We start from the raw sequence: 12,962 nt of genomic DNA on the forward strand, positions 1-12,962 counted from the left end.
ATTTTGCATGTCTTTTTGCTTCCAGAAGCTGGAAAGAATATTAAAAAACTAAGACATTACTTCTTCTGGTGCTTTATCAGTTGTGCTTACTTCACTTCTAATTTATTTATATTTCAAATATGTCACCACCCATCTCCCTACAGAGTGATAATCTATGTAAAATAATCTACTTATTCAACTGTTTTGTTTGCTGTCTTTATTGCACCACTGAGTGAGTCAGGTGGAGCACAGAGAGACTTGCTTTTAGTGATATTTATCTGGAGGGCAATTTTGCAAGCTTCATCTGCCACACTGTTAACCATTTCTTGCAGGTCTTCTTGAGTGCTGCTTATGATGGCCACATCATCAGCAAAGATTAAATAAATAAATTAATTAATTAAAGATTAAATAATGTAATTATTGAACTGCTTGGATGTGTAACAATGCCACTGGCCTTTTTATCCAATGATTTTCTCAAAATATAATACATGAATTGAATAAAAGTGGCAAGAAGATACCACCCTGACAAACTCCAGATGAAATGGAGACATTTTGATTATGGTCTTCATATGCTGTAATCCAGTATTTACAGTCTGGTAGTAAAGGGCTTGGATACTTCAACATATTTTAGGTAGTACTCCATGTCCCAGAAGCATTGCCCGAATGCTCTCATGGTGCATGCTATCAAATTCTGCTTTGAAATCAATAAATGGTGTATGTGCTCCTTGATGAAATTCAAACCACAATTTCAATAATTGCCAGAATGCAAATATTTGATCATTGCAACTACACCCTGGTCTAAATCCAGCTTGATTTTCTCTAATTTTGTTATCCCTTTCAGATAGCATTCAACTGAGAAGTATTCTTTCCAAAATTCTTATACTGATCTACAAGAAATTTTGTTTCCCTTCTTGTGTAAATGGGATCATTGTCATTTCCATTTTTTTTACATTTCAATTTCCCATATTTTCCTGAATAAAGCTTCAAGTCTAGGCACAAAAGATACTATGGCAGGTTTATATATTTTTGGCCTTAGGTCATCTGATCCTGGTGCCTTTCCATTTTTCAAATATCTAAGAGTTTTTGGATTACATCCAGCCTTGGCAGGTCTTTGCCTATAGAATACACTGATTTTTTTTTTATCTGAATTGTAGTTAATAGTACTAGGATTCAGAATTGCTGGAACTGGATAGTTTAGTTCCTTGAAAGGTTTTTTCTGCCATTCTAACTTGTCTTCCTTGTTGCATAGAAGTCCACCATTTTCATGTGTGATAACATCACTAACAGGTGCTTATATTTTCTTGCTAGTTCTTTCATGGGTTGAAATAGGTTAACTTGCCTTTTTTCTCTTGCTTGTTCTAATTCTGCTGCTTTGGTTATACCTCCTTATCTCATCTAACTTGCTTTTTTACTAAGCCAGCCAGATTTCTGGCCTTATATAGGTCTTAGTTGCTTAGAGTGATAATTTAATAGGTCAATTGTTTCGGCACTTATCCAGTCTTTGCTTACTTTCTTTGTGTAACTTATTACCTTGACATCAGCACGCTGATGATACCCAATTATGCATCTCTGCCTCTGGCGAATAAAGCGATGCTGTTGATGTCTTATCCAGGTGCCTGGAGGCAGTGGGGGTCTGGATTGGGAATAAGAGTTTCAAATGAACCCCAGCAATATTGAGTGGCTTTGGATTTTTGGGCCTGCCGGTTCTGGGACTATGCCATCTTTGGTACCGGATAGGGTTGCACTACCCCAAACAGACCCGGTACACAACTTGGGGGTCCTCCTGGACTCACAACTCCTGCTTGAAAAGCAGGTGGCAGTCATGGCTAGGAGGGTCTTTGCAGTGTCTCATGTTATGCACCAGTTGCACCCATTCCTGGATCAGGAGGCTCTGCTCACAGTCACTCATGCCCCGGACTACTGTAATGCACTCTACATGGGGCTGCCCTCGAAAAGTATCCAGAAGCTTCAGCTGGTACAGAATGTGACAGCACAGGCAGTTATGTGTGCCCCTAGAGCGGCACACGTTACACCTCTGGTCCACGAGCTGCATTGGTTGCCAGTTTGTTTCCGAGTCCAATTCAGGATGCTGGTTTTGATCTTTAAAGCCATTGATGGCATGGGACTGGGTTATTTGAGGGACCATCTCTTCCCGACTGCACATGCTCGTCCCATCAGACATGGCAGAAGAGGTACGTTGCAGGTCCGATCTGCTAAGGAGCTACAACTGGCGAGACCCAAGAGACAGGGCTTTTCTGCCATGGCACCTGCCCTGTGGAACATCATCCCCCCCGAGGTGAGATTGGCCCCATCTCTGCCAACCTTCCGGAAGTCCCTTAAAACCTGGTTGTGTCAACAGGCCTCGGGGGTTGCAAGGGAACAGTAATCTGATGAGGTGGCTCCAATGTTTGTAACATTGACACTGACACTCTTAGACTTTTTATAATAATATTAATTTTCTACTTCCTGAATGTTTTTAAAAGTGTTTTTTATGGTTTGTTTGTACTCCACTCAAGAGTCACATCATATGAGATCGGCAGCCATATAAATATAATAAAATAACATTTTTCACTTTAGACCTGTAAGGATAACTACAACCACTTCACGTTGTTTTTGCATTCCTTTTGAAAGGTATCAGTAAAATCTGGGCACTTTAACTTGGTTATTTCTGTCTAGTTGTTTAATTCAGTTTGATCTTGTATATTTAACCAGATGGATTTTTTTATTCTAGTGTATGGTATACTAAACTACAGTCATTGATAATATTTATTCTCCCAAAACATCAACTTTGAGTAACAGTCTACCTCATCAGAATATGATTTCTTGTTTTACCATCTGGCCTCATCCAGTTTGTAAATGTTGAGTTTTGTAATTAAAAAGATTGTTTGCTAATACTAGATCTTTTTAATTTTTTTATAATAACTTTAATAAACATTACAATTAAACAGATAAAAACCAAGACAAGCCAAAAAAAATAAAAGAGTAAAAAGAAGGAATAGAAAGTGCAGGAAAGAAAAAGAAAAAGAAAAAAGAAAGAAAAAAATAAGAATACTGGTAGAGAAAAAGAAAGGGAATATATAAAGAAATCACTTCCCCCTTCATCACAACGAATATAAACAATTTTAGTAACAAAATTCTTCAGAATTTTAACAGGTCTCTTTTGTAAGAGAGGAAAGGAAAATTATCCAAATCATTCTTCTGGTCTGTATATCCCTTTTAATTATTAAGACATCAGCCGGTTTAATTTGTATATCTAGTGTAGCATCTTTTTCCACATCATTCTTGTAGCCTGTCATTTTTAAATCTACTTTCAAATCAGTCTCAGTCTTGTCAGATAAAACTCGTTCCTCTTCCATAACATCTTTTAAACACAGTCTATCTACAGTGACAGGCATTCTTAAAATAAACTTCTGAGTCCATTGTTTACAAATATCCTTTAATACGTCTGATGTAAAAGTAGTTTGCTCCATTCTGTATTAATAAGTCAAATTTAAGTGTTATTTTCCTTTAATTGTAATCTTTAGTTCCTTCTGGTTCCCTCTAGAGTCCAACCTTCAAAGTCCCATCTTATCATGTTTTTGTTTTTTAGAATTCAAAACAACAGCATTTTCCCACAGGAAGGATTCTTATAATTAATTTCAAAGTCTTATTTCAGATCTGTCAGGACCCTTAGTCCATTTTTAACTTTCTAAAATCAACATTCTAATTACCCTTTTGCTGTTTATTCCAAAAGAATAATTTTTTAAGTCCTTAATCTTATATTTAAAACTTCTTTCACTAAGGATTGAAGGAAACTCACTCGGTGAGTGCTATAAAACATGTAACTCCAAAGGTTCTTAATAGTACAATAGTTCTTAATAGTTGAAAAGCAAATAAGAAGTAATTCTGAAAGTGATTAAGAAATGAAGTTCAGCGAACCTTGTGTCCATATAGGCTACATTATGGTTGTGAGTTTGGTTGAAATCCCTCGATTTCAACCAAAATAAGTCAACCACAAAAACCACAGTTCCTGCAGTCTACTCATGAGGAACAGCTGTCCAGAGTACATGTGGGTGATCTCATGATCTCTCCTTTTCTTGGAGAGACTTCACCAGTCAGAATTCACCAACTGGTCACCAATCTCTGCCGCAATGCTGTCCTCGCTCCTTCAGGGATGTCCAGTTCGCCATGAATCCTCACCAGAAGTCCCAACAGTTGCCAGATCTCAGAAATATCAGTGTTTGCACATTTGGCATAAGGTACAAATGCATCTTATATCTTTACTGAGATTGTGACCAATTTGGTCACTGAAGTCATAGGCACCTGAGGAAGTCACTTTGTGGAACTGCTGTGATCTCTGCATCAGTACTGAGTAAAAGGCCTCTGCTTCTTCATCAAAAGCACTATTTTATGGTACATAGGCAGACATCATTAAAAAATACATGGTTAAATATATTCTCGCCCTACAGATATTGCATAGCTAAGCCATTCATTCACTGGTTTCAATTCAAGACTGCATCAGCAAGCTGAGCTGATAAAGCTACTCTAACTCCATGACTGATCAGTTCTACTTATGGATCCATTATAATACAGCTTAAAGCTCAAATTTAAACTTGGTACATAATAACAACAAGAAGTTGTCTAGGTCACCCCACTCCAAACAACTCTGCACAGCTTTGCAGAATAACAATGAAAGCTACTGAACAAAACCATTTGTTCATATCCCTAGCAACTTATGGGCCTTGTCTATCCATCTCAACTCAAGGCCTGAGGGAAAAGCCAGGTTTGTAAGGAATGCTCAAAGATGGATAGGCTGAGAGTCATGTGGATCTTCAAAATGATAAAGGGCCAGTGAAGTGACAGTGAAGGCCTCCTTCCTGTATCCTACTAGATGATTCTACTTAATTAATGGGACCCAAAGCAAGCCAACTGTTGGAACACCCAGGTCAGGCATTAAGGGAGACAGGCAGTCTTTCAGATAGCTAGGCCCTATGCAATGTGGCGTTTTAGAAGTAATAATCAGTACCTTGACACACAAAATAAGGTAATATCATATTTGGTAATCTTATTTCTAATTCGCAACAAGTATTACCTTTTTTGTCATTAAGGGGTTTTACCAGTAAGACCTGCAAGACAGTTTGGGTATTTAGGGCATCAATACTGCTTGGCCCTAAAAACGACCACTGGGTTTTCTTGGGACGTTCTCAAAGGTCAATGTTATAGACAATTTCATTGGCTCTTTTACTCAGTGACCTTTGAATGTTGCTCACTGGGGGACCCCACAGCATGGCTGCTGGTTTGTACACTGTGTCTGTGAGGTATTTTGGCTGGAAACTACAAGGATTCACTACTGGTCTGTACAATATACTACTAGTTTGACCCTGACTTTGTAACTGAAAGCTTGAGATTTTCAATAAATTATTAAATAAACAAACATTATCTGCAATGTTCTTACAATCATCTATATTATGAAGAATTTTAGCTATAAATTCATTTTCTTTACTTCATAAGCAGTGAGTAACTGTTTACTTTTTAAAAGTAACATTTTAACTTGCCACTCCCAATACTATCTTTCACATGATGTTTGGGGCTAGTGAGATACAGACAGACAGACAGACCAGACAGACAGACATCACAATTACTTTACAAAAAACCTGAATACTAAGGAACAAATAACGAATAGGAAACAGGTTTCAATTTTACCGTATCTTGTATAATACTTGGAATTTGGCTATTTAAACAGTTAATTTAAACAGTTTCATCATTTGCAACATCTTTCCGAATGGAACCATGAGAGTAAGGGACAAAGTTGAATTATTCTGTGAAGTTACCAAATTAATAAAATTATACCAATTCTCATAAATCATTAGCTGCATTATTTCATAATTGTTCTTTTCACTGGTTAGCCAAATTATCAGATAGATAAATAGTCCAAATCTTCTGATATCACAAGCCCAGTATTAAAATTTGATGCTTACATTAATTTGTCTTGCTGCTAAAAGGAGAACTGTTGACAAAACCTTATGCTTTACCATTTCAGGGGCTGCTGAGAGTTGATTATTAGCAAAATGTGGAAGGTCAATGTTTCCCCATTCATGGATTAACTAATCCCATTAGGAGCAGCTTTTTAGTCACTTTGAATACTTAATCTAAAAGGAAAAACTAAGCATTCCTATAAATTGCAATTTAGTTTAATATCTATAATATATTAGAGGCTGGACAATGGTCTGCCAGGAAAGCTTTAATTTGGATTTCTTCATTAAGCAAGAGATTGGATTCGATACCCTAAACGACTCCTCCAACTTTATAATAGTTAACACGTATTTCAACATAAGAAACAGTATTCTATTCTGGAAATAAAATAGAAACAAGATGTGGAAAATTAAACATATGCATGTTTAGAATGAGTAAACACAATTCTAGACAGTAATAAATAGCAACTGATTTAATTCAAGAATGCATGTTTTCTTCTATCCTGTTCTATTTGCATCATTTCTAGTAACATATTAATTTCCAGGTTTTCAAGCTTTGTGAAGCTAGTTTTTTAAAAAACAGAATGGTGATTATTTGAAAACTATGAGAATACTGTTACATTCATAAAGTTAAGTTACAACATAAAATGTATAAAAAGCAGGGGGGGGAGGAAGGGGAAATGGTACCATTAAAAGGGCCATCAGATCTGGGCTACAGAACTCTAGATGACCACTAGACGGCAGCAAAGAGGAATATTCTGCATCTTTGCTGCCATCTTGTAGGCCTAGGATTTAAAGTTAGTGTTCAAATTAGAACTGATTCTTCCCAGACTTTAATGTCTGCAAAGATCATAACTCCAGTTCATTTCTGTTATCAGCCCAGGACCGAGAGAAAAGTAGCTTGTAAAATAACTGGGATTTATTTATTTATATATTTATTTATTTTATTAATCCTATTTATATAGCTGCCCATCTCACAAAAAAGTGACTCTGGGCAGAAAAACCCATAAATACATATAAAACAATCATAAAACTATAAAAACTATAAAAACACACACAACAGGAGAGGATGATGTTAACCATAAGAAGGGAGCCATCGCAAAATCTCCCCGGTCCCCTAGGGCCCCCAGGCCTGATCACATAGCTAGGTCTTAGGGACTTGGAGAATGTTAAGAGAGATGGGGCTGAGGAGAGTGAGAATTCAGACTCCTCATGCACTGGAATCTCTCAGTAAGAAAACTAGGCAACCAACCCTTTGGTTGTCTCTTATGACACATCAAAAAGAAAACTGCAAAAAAATTACCCCAAGCAGATTCTGAATGAAAAACTCAGAAGAAAGTGTATAGAACAAAACCCTACCAGTGTTACTCAGGTATTGGGTAGGAACTGCACCTTCATTATTGTTAATGATGAACTACTTTGATATTAATATATCTGTCAGAATTAGGGTATTGTGTGTCATTCTAGTCCTTAGCATTGGTGTGCTTTAGAACAAAGGGTCCTAATATATAGTGAAATAAAGGAAACTTTTAAGCATCTCTCATCATTTTCCAAAACTATGCCAGTTTTCTCAGAAACAAGCTGTTCAGGATAGACATGGTAAGTCTGAAGTTTTTTTCTCAAATATATATGTTTCATGATTAAATGGGCAACAGTGACAGATTTGTTACATAATTTTGCTTGAAAGTAAAGTTTTGGTAGAACATATACAGAGTAAGTTAACAAAACAAGGAGTTTTAAGGTAAGTACATGCCACTATAGACATACTTGTTGAAAGTAGTCATAAGCAAAGAGAGAGAGAGTAGGAGATAAATTAGATTACCCCAACACTATTCACTATAGTTCTCCATACTTTTCTATCTACTGAAACCATCCTTGCTTCCACTATATCCATATAGCACTTCACACAAGGCCTTTCTTTTTAAACTTCTCTCACCTCTCTCTTTTTGAAGATCTCACCAACACCATCCAACCACAATTTTCTTGGTCTTTCACTTCCTCTCAACATATTCACTCTCTCTTCACACAACTGTTTTGTTATTTAAACTTCATTAATTATCTGAAACCAAATCATCTTAATGTATTTCTTTCAAACTGTCACTCAGTTTATTAAATCCACATTCATTCAGCATCCATTCATTCTTGATCCTCTCTTATTTTGTTATACATATTCAGCTATGTTTCTTCCAACAATCCAATATTCAATTCCATATAATGAAGTGGGCAGAAGCATGCTCTTATACCCAGCCATTTTTGTTTCTTTCACAACAGACCACGTATATCCACTGTGTTTCTACCAAGATTTGCATGTTTTAAATTTTCTCCAATTTCCCCATCTCTAGCAAACATTCTTCCAAGGTATAAAAAGCTATCCTCCTGCACTAATTCTTCACTAGTTATAATGTGTCATTACGTGGACTAATGTCATGTATTAGGGCTCTAGTAAAGTATGTTCATGGCTACATATCTTCTGAGCTTTCATAAACTGTTAGCATTTACCATCCAATATACTATCAGTGCAATCTGAAGAGCAATTAAACTAGATGTAAATTGAGTGAGGCCCTAACACAAAATGAGGTTAATTTAAAAAAAATTAACTGAAAGATAAAAATTAAGTTTTCAGTTTCTTAAAACATTTAAACATCTCAAAATTATCAACAGGTAGTTAATCACATACAGTATCACCATTCCCAGATGAATTCTTACCAACAGTTTTAGAGCAATGTGCTTCTTCCTAAATGCAGCATGATCCTCTCTCAATTACAAAGGAGAATAAACTATACTTCCAGTTTTCATACATCTCTGAGTCACATTATCTTTTTCATAATTAACCTTTTTTTCCTTGCTATGGCATCATTCTTTTTGACAAAATACTTGCCAGGTCATAGAGACCACTTTTTTAAACCAGAGTTTCCCAATCTGGGCAACATGTGGACTTCAGCTCCCAGAATTCTCAGCAATGGACATGTTAGCTGGGGAATTCTGGGAGCTGAAGTCCAAACATTAGGAGGGCATCCAGGCTGGAAACCCTGTTTGAAACCACCTTCTGTTCAACACAATTTCCCCTTTATTATATTTTCTAATTTGTTGTTCATTTAATTCTAGCCAGTTTATTTTCTTTGCTGCAACTGTTTCTGACAAAGACAGTAACTTGTATTATGACAGATTTAAGCATTACTTCTGTTTGTTTCCCTTTGCCTTTCTAAAACATTCAGTCCTTGAGCCAGATATCCTTACACTCTCAGAAACATTTATCATTTCTTTACTACTGTTTATTGCATTGGCTTGAGGGCTACAGTGGACTTTGTGACCACCACATTCCAAACATGGATAGGAAAGCCTGTGGGTTTTTTTGGATGTGTGAAGGGATAAATACATCTTAAACATCTGCCAAGCTTAGAGCACCCATTTTTTCTTTAAATCCCCCCAAATAAAAAAAATGAAAATAAAAACAGCTGAAAATTTCAGCCTTACTAGATATGATAGCTGTAGAAGGGATTTGTATTCTGCACTTTATGCACCCTGCTTTAAAATCACCCCTCACAGAATATAACTTGAATCAGAACTAGCTTGGAAGAAGTATTCCAGGCTGGTAGACTTTTTAGTAATTTGGCATCTGATGGATGCTCTGAATATGTCCAATAGCATCACTAGTTGTGTAATTCCAAAAAAAATATGGCATTTGTTTTAACATTTATTACACATATAGAAAACATGTCCCTAGCAGCTGAGCAATCATAATCATAACCTACTCCTGCAGAAAAGCTTTAGCATACTCTACTCTATAGGGAGTCAGGAGGAAAATGCGACTACTTATGTCAGATTTGCCCCTCAATCCACAACACGACAGGTAATTCCAGTGCATTAAAACACTAATTCTTCTGAGCATGTTTTCACGTGCCAGAATTTCAGTGATCTTGCAAAAAGGGAGATGACACAGGAGTCCAATGGAGAAGGAAAAGAGAGAAGCAACAAAAAAGAAAGAAAAGGGTGTGATACAAATCGTAACAAATGAATACATTTACATAAGGCAGTTTCTCTAATTCAGTTCCATAGAAAGACTTACCCTTCTAATATAGTTTTATTTTATTTCTTAGATTTCAAGGCCACCTGACTCCAGAAGGCTCTGGGTGGCTTACAAATTTGAAATAATACAGAAAATAAAAAAGAAACATGAAAGTTGCCCAAGAAAAGAAATGTAGGAAATGGTTTGAGTTGTAAACCACTTGTTAGATGCCCTGAGCTATCTAGCCAAGATTTGGCCTACTGGCTAGGATGTAAGGTCAGCAAAACAGATGCAGTCTTCCTGGTTCGCTTAGCAAGCTCACCTATCCAAGACCTATAAAAGTCTTCCTCGCAAAGTCAACCTTAAGGCAAAATGGTGGAACAATTTGTAGTAAAATAGTAAAGAAAAGATAGGAAGAATCTATTACTTCATAGGCTCTCTTGAGGATTGGAGAAAGGAGAAGGAGATAACAAACATAATGGATCCACTTATTCCCTACCTTCTACAAAAGTCTGCTGAAATATTCTAAGAATATTATTGCTATTCATGATTATATTGACTAAGTTCAGACGTCACGCTAAGCTATGGCACAATATGCGAGGTTCATAAAAAATAGTAAGCAAAACCAAACAAACACATAATAGCTTAGCACAAGAAATAAACCCTCTCACTTTCTCTACAGCAGGAGACAAAAGCAAATGCAGCCAAGAATTGGGTTGGATCACAAAAAAACCCAAGCAAGAGGTCATGTTATGTAGAATAAGCTGTATGCAAAATAGAGACAACTAAATTCCTCCTCAACAAATGATCTCCCCCCTTTCACTAAAACAGAATACCAAGAACATAACTCCTAGTTAAACATTAAAGTAGTAGTTTCTGCAAACTAACAATGCAATTCTTGCAATTGCCATACCACATGTTAATAAAGTGACATCATTTTTCATACTAATATGTTGGCCACTGAAAAGCATCTTCATACAAGAATACTTCATAATATGTAGATGTGGTATCACTCACATAGTTGATCTTTGATTGTAATAAAGACTTGTTGTTGTACCATCCAGAGCCTCAGAAAAATTCTGACATTATGAATTGGCTGGGTTCAATCATAGTCTGCATAGCCATCTTTCAAAACAAACAAAGATACCTGCATTCATACAACATGCTAAGCAAAACCTAAATAAACTACATTATGATTTAGCACACTATGCTTACTCTATCATAGTAAAAATGTCTGGCTATCTGGATACCATCCTGAGGCCTATGGCACCACTACTCTAATATCTAAAGGGCTCCACTGCCTTCCTGAGCAAACTACACTCTGCTGATGGAGACAAGGTTTACACACTGGGCTAAGCTAGTTTGTTCAGCTAAGCTACAACTGGTTATCACATAATATAATGTGATTATAACCAGGTTGCCGGTTGCTGGGGGCAACGCAACGGAAGAGACTTGATTTCCTGCGACTGCCAGCTGGGCTCTGCCCTAGGAAGGAGGCAATGGCAAACCACTGCCGAAAAAACCTTGCCAGGAAAACTGCAGGGACTCGTCTAGACAGTCTCCATAGAATCAGTCACGACTGAAAGCAGATAAAATAACAACAACAACAACAATCCATAAAGCTTATTTTATAAAATGGCTGGGTTTATACAACATGCTAATCCAAAACCAAACAACCCCTGGTGTAATGTGTGAATCCAAGCAAATTCTACCTACCTGGCAGCTATAGATCTTGAAATAGTGTATCTCAGCATCTCTTACATTGAAAAAAACCAAAAATTTAATAATCCAGGAACACTATTCCTATTAATGCTGTAGCACATTGCACCACCAAAGTTTGCTAAACTTTCCTTCTGGTAAGTAATAAATGTCCACAAAACTGTCGATTCATCCAACTGTCTCTTCTGAAATAAAGGGCATGATTTGAAAAAGAAATGGAAATGCAAGCTTCCAATCCCCCAATCCAACATTTTCCTTAATATTTAAGAAAAGAGGCCTGGTGTGGTAACAGTTTCTTTTCTGAAAATAAAACACCATGTTGTTTCCAACTGTTTCTAATCAAAATTGTCACCTCCATATGGATAGAGCAGATTGGGACAGCCATTTCACCTCAGCCCTAACCTACATATTTTCTCAACCTGTCCACATCAAGAACCAAATGACAAAACAACTTCGACTGTATGCCACACTGAACCACAAACTAATCACACAAATTGACTTTGCATAGCACACTGGCCTACAGGGTTGTCTAATTTGTGGTTCAGTCTGCAGTATAACACAGCTACTCACTGCCTGCAGTGTAATTTGCTGTTCAAAGCCCCAAGAAGCTGCTATGTTATAGTACTCTGTGGTGCATTATCCAAGTTCTTCCCTGGAGCCTTGGACTAAATGACTTCATCTCCACTTCCTGTCTTCTACCTCTGGCTCTCACATTCACTTCCTGCCCCCTACTGTGCTCAGATCAAGCTAATTTCTGTAGAAGAGAGAAGCACGTTTCTCCTTTCTGCAAAAAACCAAGCAACAATAAGCACATACTTAACCGTTCTACCATTCCCACAAATTCATGAAAATTTGGGGACAGGTATTTGTCACCGCTGAATATGACTGCAGAATGTTTCTGTTTTCAGCTATTATTTTCTAATAAGTATTATTAGGCACCAGCATGTTATTTATATTTGGTATTGCACAATTGCCTTCTGCAGCTGTTGTGCAATTTCATGAAAAGGCACATCTGATTTAAGGTGTTTCCAACAGGTGCCATGTGCGCTCCAAACCACATTTTCCCCTTTAAATCCAGACCACTAAGGAGCCCTATAAAATATACACACTCGGGGGGGGGGGGAGAGAGAGAGAAGGTTTTATAGGATCTATCTGAAAATTGTAGGAACAACACTTTAGATCATCAAAGTGAAACCAGAGAATGAACCGGCATGTACAAATTAAGAGAACAACCCTGAAGCGCAACAGAGTGATGTGTCCCTGCTACAGGGTGAAATAAACCACACTGGAAACCAATAGGAGTAGCA

The 12,962-nt window shown here is 37.0% G+C and overlaps 1 protein-coding gene across 3 annotated transcripts in view; it reads right to left on the reverse strand.

Annotated features, from left to right (window-relative positions):
• PDS5A (PDS5 cohesin associated factor A) overlaps positions 1–12,962 on the reverse strand; it is a 70,494-nt gene that overhangs the window by 56,204 nt on the left and 1,328 nt on the right. The window lies entirely within an intron of this gene.

The sequence above is a fragment of the Python bivittatus genome, unplaced genomic scaffold (genome assembly GCF_059951505.1).
Source record: "Python bivittatus isolate LINGU-HERP-01145 unplaced genomic scaffold, Pbiv_v1 ctg000970_np1212, whole genome shotgun sequence".
In the NCBI taxonomy this organism is placed as follows: Eukaryota; Metazoa; Chordata; class Lepidosauria; order Squamata; family Pythonidae; genus Python; species Python bivittatus.